The sequence below is a fragment of the Saccopteryx bilineata genome, chromosome 3 (genome assembly GCF_036850765.1).
Source record: "Saccopteryx bilineata isolate mSacBil1 chromosome 3, mSacBil1_pri_phased_curated, whole genome shotgun sequence".
NCBI classification, from domain to species: domain Eukaryota; kingdom Metazoa; phylum Chordata; class Mammalia; order Chiroptera; family Emballonuridae; genus Saccopteryx; species Saccopteryx bilineata.
In genome coordinates, this window is record NC_089492.1 from 45662470 (window position 1) to 45674551 (window position 12082).

A 12082-nucleotide genomic window follows, 5' to 3' on the forward strand; every position below is an offset into this window, starting at 1 on the left:
AGGTTTTCTTGTGTTTACAAACTTAATTACCTACTTTATTCCCAAGTTCTAACAGAGTCTTATTCTATGAATACTTGGCTTAATATATATATATATATATATATATATATATATATATATATATATATAGTACCTATGATCTATACATCCATTACCTTCTTTACTTATGCCCTCATCCGAGTGTATGCCAGTTTGTGTCCCTAAATACTTGCTAATCCTGGCTTTTTTATTAGTAAATTCTGTTCCCTTGTCAAAAATATCACCTTCCTACACTATACTGAAGCCATGAGGAATCAGTCTGTGTCCTTTCTTGAGCTCTCATTCCAGTGGTCCCCAACCTTTTTTGGGCCACGGACCGGTTTAATGTCAGAAAATATTTTCACAGACAGGCCTTTAGAGTGGGATGGATAAATGTATCATGTGACCGAGACAAGTGTCAAGAGTGAGTCTTAGACGGATGTAACAGGGAATCTGGTCATTTTTTTAAAAATAAAACTTCGTTCAGACTTAAATATAAATAAAACGGAAATAATGTAAGTTATTTCTTCTTTCTCTGCTGACCAGTACCAAATGGCCTATAGACCAGTACCAGTCCGTGGCCCGGGGGTTGGGGACCACTGTCTCATTCAGCACTCTGGAGCTGTCCTCTGCCCAGTGTCCCTAGTCCACAGGCTTGTCTTGATCTCAGCATCTCCTTATCAGCCAGGTTCAACTTCCTGGTCACTTCTTAAATAAGTGGAGAGGGATTCTGTATCATTTTGAGTTTCTAATTGTGGTTATATAATGTAAATCACTCTTGATATTATAGAAAGAGGGACCTGTGTGCATTCCTCTGATTAATAGGTAAACTTGGTTTCCATTTCCAGTTCAGTCACTGACTTTTTCTGGGTGGCCTAGATTGCATTCTAACCCTCAGGTGACCTCTTCAGAGGAAAAATGATGGGCACTTAGTAATTATTAGGTTTCTCAACTTTAATATGTATGAGTCTATATATGATACTGGAGTAGGCTTTCAGGAATTTCCCATGGTTAGGTAAATGAAAATAAATCCTTATTTCTATTTTTAATTCTGAGTTGGGGGGACACTACTGGTTTCAATATAACTTGGAAATGGAATCAGTGTAGAACATTATTATCTTTCTACTGTTATTTGTTGTAAAGAAGAAGTGGAATTAGGAATAGGGAGCTATTTTTTCCCAAGCTATTCTGGACCTTAGATGATTGTCTGACATATTAGCTGTTACTCTACCTTTTTTAGAGGTGAATATTGGATGAATGAACTTGTTTATGCAGTGAGAAGGAACAAAAGATTTTAGGTTTTGCTCAAGGAAAATAACCTTATGTTTTTCCTTCATAGTCATAGTTGCTGAATAAGATGAAGTTGGTGCCTGGGGGCAGGCATGATGATTTAGGGTCTAAAGCATGGTGGTGATTGGTTGTGCTATCATGCATTCACTGTTCCCCACAGTCTCATGGTTTGGACCTAAGTCACTTGGATAGGTAGGAAATAACCTCTTTAAATCATGTTTGGGGAGAATCTGATGAATAACAACTTATTTAAATTAATAAGAGCACATTATCATTTGGCTAAGAATCAGTGCTTAAATAAGAAATCGACTGAATATTATCTTACTGAATTGTCTGAAGAAAATCTGCAATTGCTTCTAAAATAGATAAAAGCCTAATTATTACCAGTAACACTTGACTTTGTACTTTAGTTTGTAAAATATATAGACATTATTAAAATTAAATTCTAAACAATTTGTGAAACTGTTTTTAGTGAACCTGGGCTGAATCTCTTCACAAGTTAGTAGCTATTGCATTCTTATAGTTGTGATTTGATCAAGTTATGGTACTTTGTCATCATCTAGGATGTCAGTAGAAACTTCTATTTTTTAGGAATTCTGCAATTGACAGGACTTGAAGATAGGTTAGTTTTAGACACATAATCACTGTTGCTTCATGGGTTTTTTTATTTTTTGTTTGTTTGTTTGTTTTGCATTGGCATTAAAAGTTCAGTGGGAGGCCAACTTGAAGTTCTTTGCCATAAAGAAGAATGTCTTAAAATGTATATGTAGTAAGCTCTTAGTTGGTACCTGACTGGATTGAATATTACATTAGATAATTATTAGAGAAAATATTACCATGAGATGTAATGGCAGTTTGTCTAAAGACCTTCAATCTCGGGGCTACTCATAATGAGAGGAAATATTGCCAGAACAATGATGAACTAGATGTGGCTAGGTCTGTTTGAGCACCAGGAGAGAAAATTAGCTGTTAAGGTGGTCTTATAAAGAGTATTTCGGAGGTACTTTCTATTGATACTACACCTTGTGGGAATGCACCTCGGAACCTCAGGTCAGAGATGAGACAGATTTTAGGAAAGTAGATAGATACTGACTCTGTAAATGCTGACAGAGTCGTGGTGCTGGGGAACTAGTAGCATTGCAGAGAGCATTTCAATGCACAGTAGATTTGGCATGCAAAGTATCAGAAATTGAGACGTCATCTTCCAGTGGATGTTGTAAGCATGATGTAACTTGTGCTTTAAATAAGTCTTTGTTGGTTGATCTACTTGGTTAAAATAAGATGTACTATAGTCCTTTCATTAATTTTAAGATGTAGGAAGATGTGAGCTGTAAAACAGGTTATGAAAGACTGCTAGTTTATTTTCTGAATCTATGCATATGTTATGTACACAGTGATGAGCAAACACAGCTGGGAAGAACAGCAGATGATATTGGGACTAGAACTGTGGTGTTTATCAGACTGACTTAGTAATCCTTTCCTGTGAAAGTGTTCTTTTTAAGTGAGTGTTAGGATTGGCTAACTTTTATCATGTGTCAGACAAGTATTTTTTATTACCCAACCACTTTGCCTACCTGTCATATATTTTCATTCTCATCTCTAGCTAGATTTATTTAGAAATGAGATCCACATTTGACCTCTGGTGAGAAGCATATGTGGACAATGAATTCTTATTCCTTTGTTTAAATAAGGGGTTAGCTAGGTCAGTTCAGGTCTAAATGAAAAGTAAATTTGATTCATCTCCATTGACATGTCCAAGTCAACCTTTGAGTTGGCTATAGGGAATGGATATAAAATATTAGAGGAAAATATAAATGAAGAACAATAAAATGAGCAAATCATTAATCCTTATTTAACTATTTTTAAAGAAAGGCATATGCATTTGGGTAGTCCTAGTAATGATACCTTTTGGAGTATCTGAAAGAAAATAAAAATTTTTACTCTTGGTGATAAATCTAAAGTAAATGAATAAATATTTGATGAATTTTTACTATGCTTAAAGCCATATGTTAGATGGAAACACCGAGCAGGAGTAAGCTCATTTCTCACTGAATGGTCAACTCATGCAGGACAAATTAAATAGCTATACAAGATCATAGGGCTTGATTACTTACCAATAAAATGGGTAGAGTAAATGAGATTTTAGAGGCAGGACCAATGTAGAATTTAAGCATGTCTTGAGACAAATAGGATTTATCAAGGCAAAGTTATTGTAATGAGGTTATGGGCAGTTATAAAGTAAGAATGGGAAGTGCAGAGTTCCAGATGTAGAAAAGGCCTGTGGAAGAGTATTGGGCTAGGTTGGGTGGGGGTGGAGAAAGACTAAATTAACAAATGTGGCTATAGCAAAAAGGACATATGGGAAATTATTGGAAAACAAACAAAAAGATTATAACTGTCTTAAATGTCAAGCATTTTGATTTAAGGCTTATCTTCTGAGTAAGCCATAGCTTTAAAAAATTGTTTTCTGTGGGACCTCTCAGGATTGGGAGGTGGTACAGAGGGTGCTCAGATTGGGTTTAGGCTCTTTCATTCATCCTCTCAGCTCGGTGAAACCAGAATAGTTTTGCTTTTACAGCAAATTGCTTTGTATACTAGATTTTCTAACTGAACTTTTTTTTTAATGTGTATTTATTTATTTTAATGAGAAAGGAAGAGAGGGAAGGGAGAGAGAGACATGATCTGTTCCTGTATGTGCCCCAACCGGGATTGAACCAGCAATCTCTGCACTTCAGGACGAGCTATGCAGACAGGCCTGTATTTCTTTTGAGCAAAGGATAACATAATAAAATAGATCTTAATAAAATCAAAGTAAAAAAAGAAAATGTGCCTGGCAAGGGAAATTATGAACCCAGTTGAAATTGTGTTTCTGAAGAGTTGGTCTGATTGTGATTGGCCAGATGAATTGGAATGGGGGAATGACTAGAGGCTTAAGTCAGGTAGGAAGTTTGTTGTATGATTTAGATGTAAGTTATTATAGAAGGATGGCTAGAATTGGTTTTGTGGGACAAGGAGGAAGAGGCAGATTCATGAGGCATTGTAAAAGAAAAATTATTAGAACTTGGATAGAGGGGTAGATTTAGAGAGAGTGAAGAGTTGACAACCTGGGTTACGTGTCCAGTGCTTTTCGCTTGCCGGAATATGGGAATCACTTTGACTGTTTAAGGGGCAGCTTCCCTACTTCTCATAGATGCAAAGGATTCATGTGACTCATAGAGTCACAACCTCCAGAAAGGATTCTCAGTAGCCATTTGTATATCCCTACCCCAGGGATTTTTGTGGTCTGCCTACTTAAAATGGTGACAGTAGGTGTTCTTAAAGAGTGGTTTTGTTGCCTGGAGGATTTATTATTGATCTCTCTGGGATTTCGTTTCTTAATGTGTGTTGGTTTCTTACATGGATTCCAAACTGTTCTGAGTTCCCCCTCCTTTTACAGGTATCCTCAGGCCATGTGGGTGAATAAAAAGTGGTCAGGTGGGCTCAGTTTGGACTCTTAACTTTTCACCAGAGCAGCCTGTTTGAAATATAGGAAGTCCTCAGGCTACAAATGAGATAGGTGCTATAGGTTTGAAAATATTTAAGTATTTATATGTACAGAAAGGTGAAAATAAGTGCAATGTTAAGACAAACATCTAAGTTTCATTTAATGGGTAAATGTACCTGTTCCAACTTACATACAAATTCAACTTAAGGACAAACCTACAGAACCTATCTCATTTGTAACCCAGGGACTGCCTGTATTTTAAACATTGGGCTTTTGTTTGTGGGATAATTTATAAAATATTTTTTATTTCTCTGAATTGAGACAGAGGAGGGATCAAAGGGAACAGAGGAAAAGAGGACAGAGGGAAAGGGGATGATAGGATGGGATAAACCTGAAGGGAAGGGGGGAGGGCGTTTATGGGAGGGGGGCAAGGGAGATGTTGAGGGGAATATGGGGGAGGGGGGATGCATTCGGGATGACCCTAGAATTTATGTAAACACAATTAATTAAAAAAAATAAAATAAAAATATTTTTGACATTATGTAGAGAAGAGAAGGCAAGGAATAGAAAGTAAGAAGTCCAGGAGGAGTTGATAAAAGAGCAGAGGCAGTGCTTAAAAACCAGTGTGTCCCAGCCTCTGGGCTTGGTACTATTGGGGAGATAAGGTAGAAAGTTATTTCAAGGGGCTTTTTGAAGCCACATTCATTTATTCAGAGCCCCAAGCATTCTATGTAGACAAAATACTTTGTTGCATAATGACATTTTCAAGTATAAAGTAAAAAACCCAAATTGTATTAAAATATCACTGAGTTTAATAGAAACTTGTTTTTATATACTTTAAAATCAGATAGTGAATGAAATTCATGCTATCATGACCTGGGCCACAACTCTTTCTTTTAAAATGGCCTCAATATTGAAAAGTAAATGAATCTCTTTTATATGTTAAAGGACAATATTAAATCCTTGTGATTAAATTGCTTACTAATTGTCTCCCTTATTAAGGGACTCTAGTTATTGGAAGAAACATCAGCTACAACAACATAGTCTACCTGTATGAGGATTTTTAGGGTGTGGCTTATCAAGGTATTATTTCAGGGTTTTTACCTTCTTTTGTCTGATATCATTTAATATGGAGACACGGGCAATTCCTTTTACTCTTTGAACATAAACCAAATTTGTAGATTGTGGTTTTGTTATAAAACCTGTCAGAATTAAATTTTTTGAGACTTATTTTTCTCTGTTGTCAATTGTGCCTGATAAAAATTAATCATAGGCAGTCAAGAAAGAACTACTTGTGGAGGTATGTACAAGAAGCTGACCATAGTATTTATTTGGGGAAAAAGGGGGGACCCAGGCATTGGTGATTGTGAGGAGAGTTTTTGTCGTATGTCCTTTGGTCCTTTTGAGTCTTTTTGGAAATCATGTACATGTTTCACTAACTGTAAAGTTGGAGAGTGCAGCATCATCCTGTGATTGACTGGTTCCGCCCTTTGGGGGGAAAGTGATGCTGCTCTCTTCTCTGACAGAGGCAGTTGAGTGGAGTGGTGAAAGACCCAGTTCCCAAGTGCTTTACCACCTGTTATACCTCCTCCTTCCCTCTCCTTCTTCATCTGGAAATAATTCTCATCTGGATGGTAATGACATGACTTTATAAGGTTGTGAGAATCTCATAAGGTGCTATGTGTGAAGCCTAACGTTCAGTAAGGGCTTGCTTGCTTATTCTTAGTATCCCACTTGGATACTTTGGAACTATCTTCCCCTCTCTTCTAGATGTCCCCTGTTTTATTTTCTCCTCTCTCTGGCTGTTGTTCCTTCATTCAGCAAATACTTAATGGGGAGTCTGGCTCTGTTTGACATCTTGGGATATAGAGATGTTCAAGGTAGATAATACTGCTGATTTGCTAGACCTTTTTCACCTCAGCCTTAATTAAGACTCCTTTCTGCAGGGAACCAACAATGTTTTCTCAAGTCTATGATGAAATTATTCAGAAGCTTTCATGTCTTTTCTTCCCCAAAGATAGAACTTAACACATCCAACTTTTTGCTACCATCCATGTGATTTAGACTTCTCTACTTGTTTGTAATTTCTTTAAGTCTGAGTCTAGAACTATTTAATGTTTTCAAAATATTTGTTGAAAGCTCATGCCATGAACTCGTTATTTACTTAATATTGTCTTGAAATATTTTATTGCTAAGATGAAAATATGGTTCCATGAATTTTTTTATCTTAAAAAATATATTAATTTTTTTTATTTGTTGATTTTTAAAGAGAGAGGAAGGAAAAAAGGCAGAGAGAAACACCGATTTCTTGTTCTACCTATTTGTGCTATCATTGGTTGATTCTTTTTTTTTTTTTAACAGAGAGAGAGTCAGAGAGAGGGATAGATAGGGACAGACAGACAGGAATGGAGAGAGATGAGAAGCATCAATCATCAGTTTGTGGTTGCGACACCTTAGTTGTTCATTGATTGCTTTCTCATATGTGTCTTGACCGCAGGGCTACAGCAGACCAAGTAACCCCTTGCTAGAGCCAGCAACCGTGAGTCCAAGCTGGTGAGCTTTGCTCAAACCAGATGAGTCCACGCTCAAGCTGGGGAACTTGGGGCCTCGAACCTGGGTCCTCTGCATCCCAGTCTGACACTCTATCCACTGTGCCACTGCCTGGACAGGCCTGGTTGATTCTTGTATGTGCCTTGACCATAGATCAAACCTGCAATGTTGGCATGCTGGGAGGATGCTGTAACTGAGCTACCTGGCCAAGATGAACATGTTTATTTCTTAATCTCTTCCTCAGTCCCCTTTTGTTCTGTTCTTTTATAGAATGTACAATTTATTGCCTTCATATTTTGACTTGTAAGTTTCAGCAACCAAAACAAACAAAACCACCCCCATGTACAGAATTGGCCCTAGGCACATTATGAGATGGTCAAGTCACTTTCATATTCATAAATGCACATCTTACCTAGTTTTATTTATTTATTTATTTTCACCCTGAAGTTCACAAATGTGATTTTGTAAAGTATGAGCTCTCTCAAATTGTAAGCAAAATATTGTATGATATATATGGACATATTTATGAGTTGAAACTGTCCCTTTGACTAGGGACCCAATGAGATGAAAAAATAAAATAAACCATTTTAGTGGCTCTCAGAGCTTTCCCACCACCAGATGCCCCCGGTTATTCCTTAGATGCCAGGGACTCCCTTCCCTTCTTTGCTGTCCAGATCTGTTTTCTGGGCAGATCTCTAGTACTCTCCTCTACCCCTGCTTTCCCTGTTTCTTCAGTTCAGACAAATACGTGTGGAGAAGGGGTATATTGGAGGTCTTCATGGAGGTTCACATATTGTCTTATTTAATACTCACTTGGGAATGAGGTCATTTTTTAAATCACCCTTAGAGGTTCCTGCACTTGCCTGAGGTCACCGTTTTCTAGTGGAGACAGGTGTGAACCTAGATTTTCTTACTCCCAGGCTTCTGTTCCAGGGCTCACTATTGCTCTCCTGAAAGTCTTTAAATCGTACCACCTGGGAAATTTCCCCTTCAGCAGGGCCATCCGTACAGACTGCAGGTGGGAATTATACTAAAGTTAAGTGGAAAATTATCAGGACTTCTGACTGCACTTAGAAAAGTTACTGTTTAGCGTATAAAAGAATAACACATTTTTATAGGTTTCTGAGTCAGGGAAAGGAAGGGGAGGTAGGTAAGAAAGAGAGGTAGTTATTACCAGACTATGTTTGCCACTGGACAATTGTTTTATTTTTGCTTTTTTTTTTTGAGATGTGTGACCATCAATCAAGACTGCAGATACTTTTAAAGTCCCATTTTTCGTTCATGTGAAAGTTGCCAGCATGGAACAGATGACTTTATTTAGAGAAGTCAGTCTTTGGAAATAATTGGTTCTCTCTCCTCTTATCCCCTAGAGATGATCTTTTGCAGATGAAATTAAATGAGAAAGATAAAACTTTAAGTCACAAAACATTAGTTTATGGTATTTTGACTGCAAAATGTTTAGGACCTAAGTGATTTATTTTTATCACTAATAGTGTGGTTTTGACTTTAAGAAAAGCTTATGATTGCACTAGGTCATTTTTGAGTAGTGACCTAATACTATTTTAATGTTGTAAACCATAGTATGCCACCTTTCTACTATTAAATTATAAAAACTGAGCACTTAGATAAAAAAATACTTGAACTAAGAGCACTATGATAGGCATTTTATAAGTATTTTCTCTTATCTTCGTATCATCCTGATAAGGTATTATTATCCTACTTTAGAGATTTATAGTTGAAGGTTAGAGGTGTTAAGTGACATATCAAAGGTCAAATAGCTGATAAGTATAAGAGCTGAGATTTTGTTCTATCCAGGGCACGCATGCAGTAGGCTTCAATGTGGTCAGTGTAGGTAGGCTGCTGTCATTTTAGGATATTTTATTTCTTGAAAATTAAATTATGTATGTAATAGAGGAGATATTTAAGAGCCTTCTATGGCATACAACATAAAGTGCTATAGAAATATCTACCTGAAACCTATGTACTCTTATTGACCAATGTCACCCTGTTAAGTTTAATTTTCTAAATAAAATTTTAAAAATATAAAAAGGAAGAGACTTCTATTCTTTTAAACTGCCTGGTTTGTTAACTCATTGGTCATATGCGTTGTCAATTTGACTAAAAACAAATGATAGATTGATCATCTGCCTTATTGTTAATTCTTTGAAATAATATTTGATTTTAAAATAATGCTTCGTTATAATAAAGGGAAGGAGATTGAAGAAAGATTAGATAGCATTTGGTTATAATTTATTCCTTTGTTTACTCCGTCTATATTGAGTGAATACCAACTGTGAGCCTGGCACTGTGCTAGACACTTGATATGAATACAGTGGAATAAACATATCTACTTTCCTTGTGGGCCTTGCAACAGAGTATGTGAGTGCATTGAGGTAGGGTCTGAAGATATACAGAGAATAAGCTAAGATCTCTTTTCTGCAATAGGAAACTCAGTTGGTGAACTCAATTGGGAGATAAGTCCATGCATAAAAACTACTAGAATGCATTTACACATTGAAGTTTGTATGGATTTATGCTGTGTTTTTTAATCATGGTAACCTATTGCTCAGTGTAGGAGAAAGGGCTGGCCTCACATCACTGGATGAGGCTGGGTAATTCCCACACTGGCCTATGTGTGTGTATTGAATGAACTCAGCTGAACAATATCTGGTGGGTAAAGGTTATCTGCCCTGCCTGAAACAGACCATAAATGCTCTTACAATTTAAATAGGGGAAAACAATCACGGGCCCTAGGCACTGGTGGGATTCAGCTGATTTACACTCGTTAGGCAGAACCAATACCTAATTTTTTGTTGAGTTCGCGAACAGGTTGTTAAAATGGCACTTGTAATCAGGGTTCTCTCTAAGGTGGGCCCCTGGGCAGCCACCCAATGTGGAAACTGCAAATTTATATTCCTTACTTCTTTTGAACATTCATCTGTACACAGCTGATGATGCTCAGATAAAAGCAAAGAAAATTGCAAGTGAGCATGCCAATCATGAAGCAATATAGAAATATTTTAAATAGCAGTTTTATTTTTTATCAGTTATTATTTAATATTTTTTACTAATATTTTAAAACTGTCTTATAATCTAGTTTTGTGTACCTCTTTTATTGTTTTTATTTAAGTATTATGTACATGAAATAATAAACTACCTTTCAGTATTTGATTTTTTTATATTTAAAATGGTCATTAGAGCAGAGAACTAGTTGTTAAATTATTTGAATCCCACCACTGACCCTAGGAGTGATCAGGGAAAACGTTTGTGAAGTCCACAGGGATTGTTTGGGACCTTTAGGCATTTCATTAGGTGGATTCATTTGTTTTATTATTTTTTATGTGCCAAGTATATTACTAAGTATGGGAGATAGAGTAATGAGCAAAGCAGACAAGAACCTGCTCTCATAGAGCTTACAGTTTAGGGGTAGGAGACAGAGATAATAAAAACATTGATAAGATTATTTCACTTAGTATTAAGTGCAGTGAAGACAATTGAAAAACAATGTTAGAGAATGATGACTAGGGTACTGCTGCCACTGGTGAGACTTTATTTTGGGTTTTTGGAAAAATCATCTCTAAGGAAGTGACAATTGAATGAAACCTGAGTGTTAAGGAGCTGGCCATGAAACTGTCTGTGGAAAGGGTCAGTTGACAAAGCCATAAAAGATGGAATGATGCATTCTGTGGGGATTCATCCATAAAAGAGCTGCATTCTGTGAGGGCATGGGTGGATCAGAGGCTGAAAGGTGTAGGCTAGTGCCAAGTTATGGAGTGTGTTGGTTGGCAGAAAAGGGCAAGAATGAGGACTGTGTGTTTCTTTGTAGGTATCAAGGAATGTATAGTTAGAAGAGAGAAGGAAAATCTAGGTAAGTCAAGGAAGCTTAAGGAAACTTGTGCAGTTGCAACACTCAAGTTTAGTTCACACGACCTATGACTAGGGACACCCAAGTAACATAATGTTCCAATCACTTCCTTTTGTAATCCTAATGGGAGATGTACATAATACTCAGTGGACTAATTCAAATCAGGGGAATGTAGGAAAACTGTCCTATAAATGTAGGAGGACTTGAAAATGGTAAGCTACAATCCAATGTATTTACTAAGGTAACATTTTCTAAGTCAGATAGAATATGTTTCCTTTTGTAGTAATTCCTCTTGGAACCAAAAACTAATAGTATTTTTATTAATGTAAAAGAACAGTATTTATGGTATAAAACATTTATATGAAATGATAGAGGAAAGTTAGAGTTAAGGTTTGATCCATTCCAGGTTGATTGATAAAAAGAGGTATGTTTAAAGGCTCAGGTTTGGAATAACTGTATATAATTTACTAAAGGAGAAATTTCTCCAAATGTTGATACAATTCTCTGGAGAAATGTGTTTGGTCAATGAAGGGATTCCTGACGGTGACTGAGAAACACAGTAATGGAGAACTGTATTTGCGCTCTTTTGAGGTGGGTTCTATTGTGTTTAGTCTTTACATCCTATTAAACTTTGGAAATATAAACTGATACAAGAACTATTTGCCAAGCCCCACAGCTCTTCCTTTTAAAACCTGTCTTAGTGCACACATTGAAGGTATGGGGCAGTAAGATAAAAGCATTATAAATATTAAGTTAACTGAATTCAAATAGAAGGTTCTCTCAAGTTATTGCATTCCTTAGAAAATAAATACATTGTGCATATGGTTAAGATTGATCAAAAAAGCATTCTGTATGCCAGTGATTACATTCCCATC

General features: G+C 36.5%; 1 protein-coding gene across 7 annotated transcripts in view; it reads left to right on the plus strand.

The window, feature by feature from the left end:
• Nucleotides 1-12082, plus strand: part of RUNX1T1 (RUNX1 partner transcriptional co-repressor 1) — a 195269-nt gene that overhangs the window by 13911 nt on the left and 169276 nt on the right. For 2 of the 7 annotated variants that reach the window (XM_066266081.1, XM_066266082.1), the window contains exon 2: nt 4745-4782. The exons of the other annotated variants lie outside the window; for them this stretch is intronic. The gene's annotated coding sequence lies outside the window, so the exon portion shown is untranslated. The remainder of the gene's footprint in view (nt 1-4744; nt 4783-12082) is intronic. 7 annotated transcript variants of the gene reach the window in all.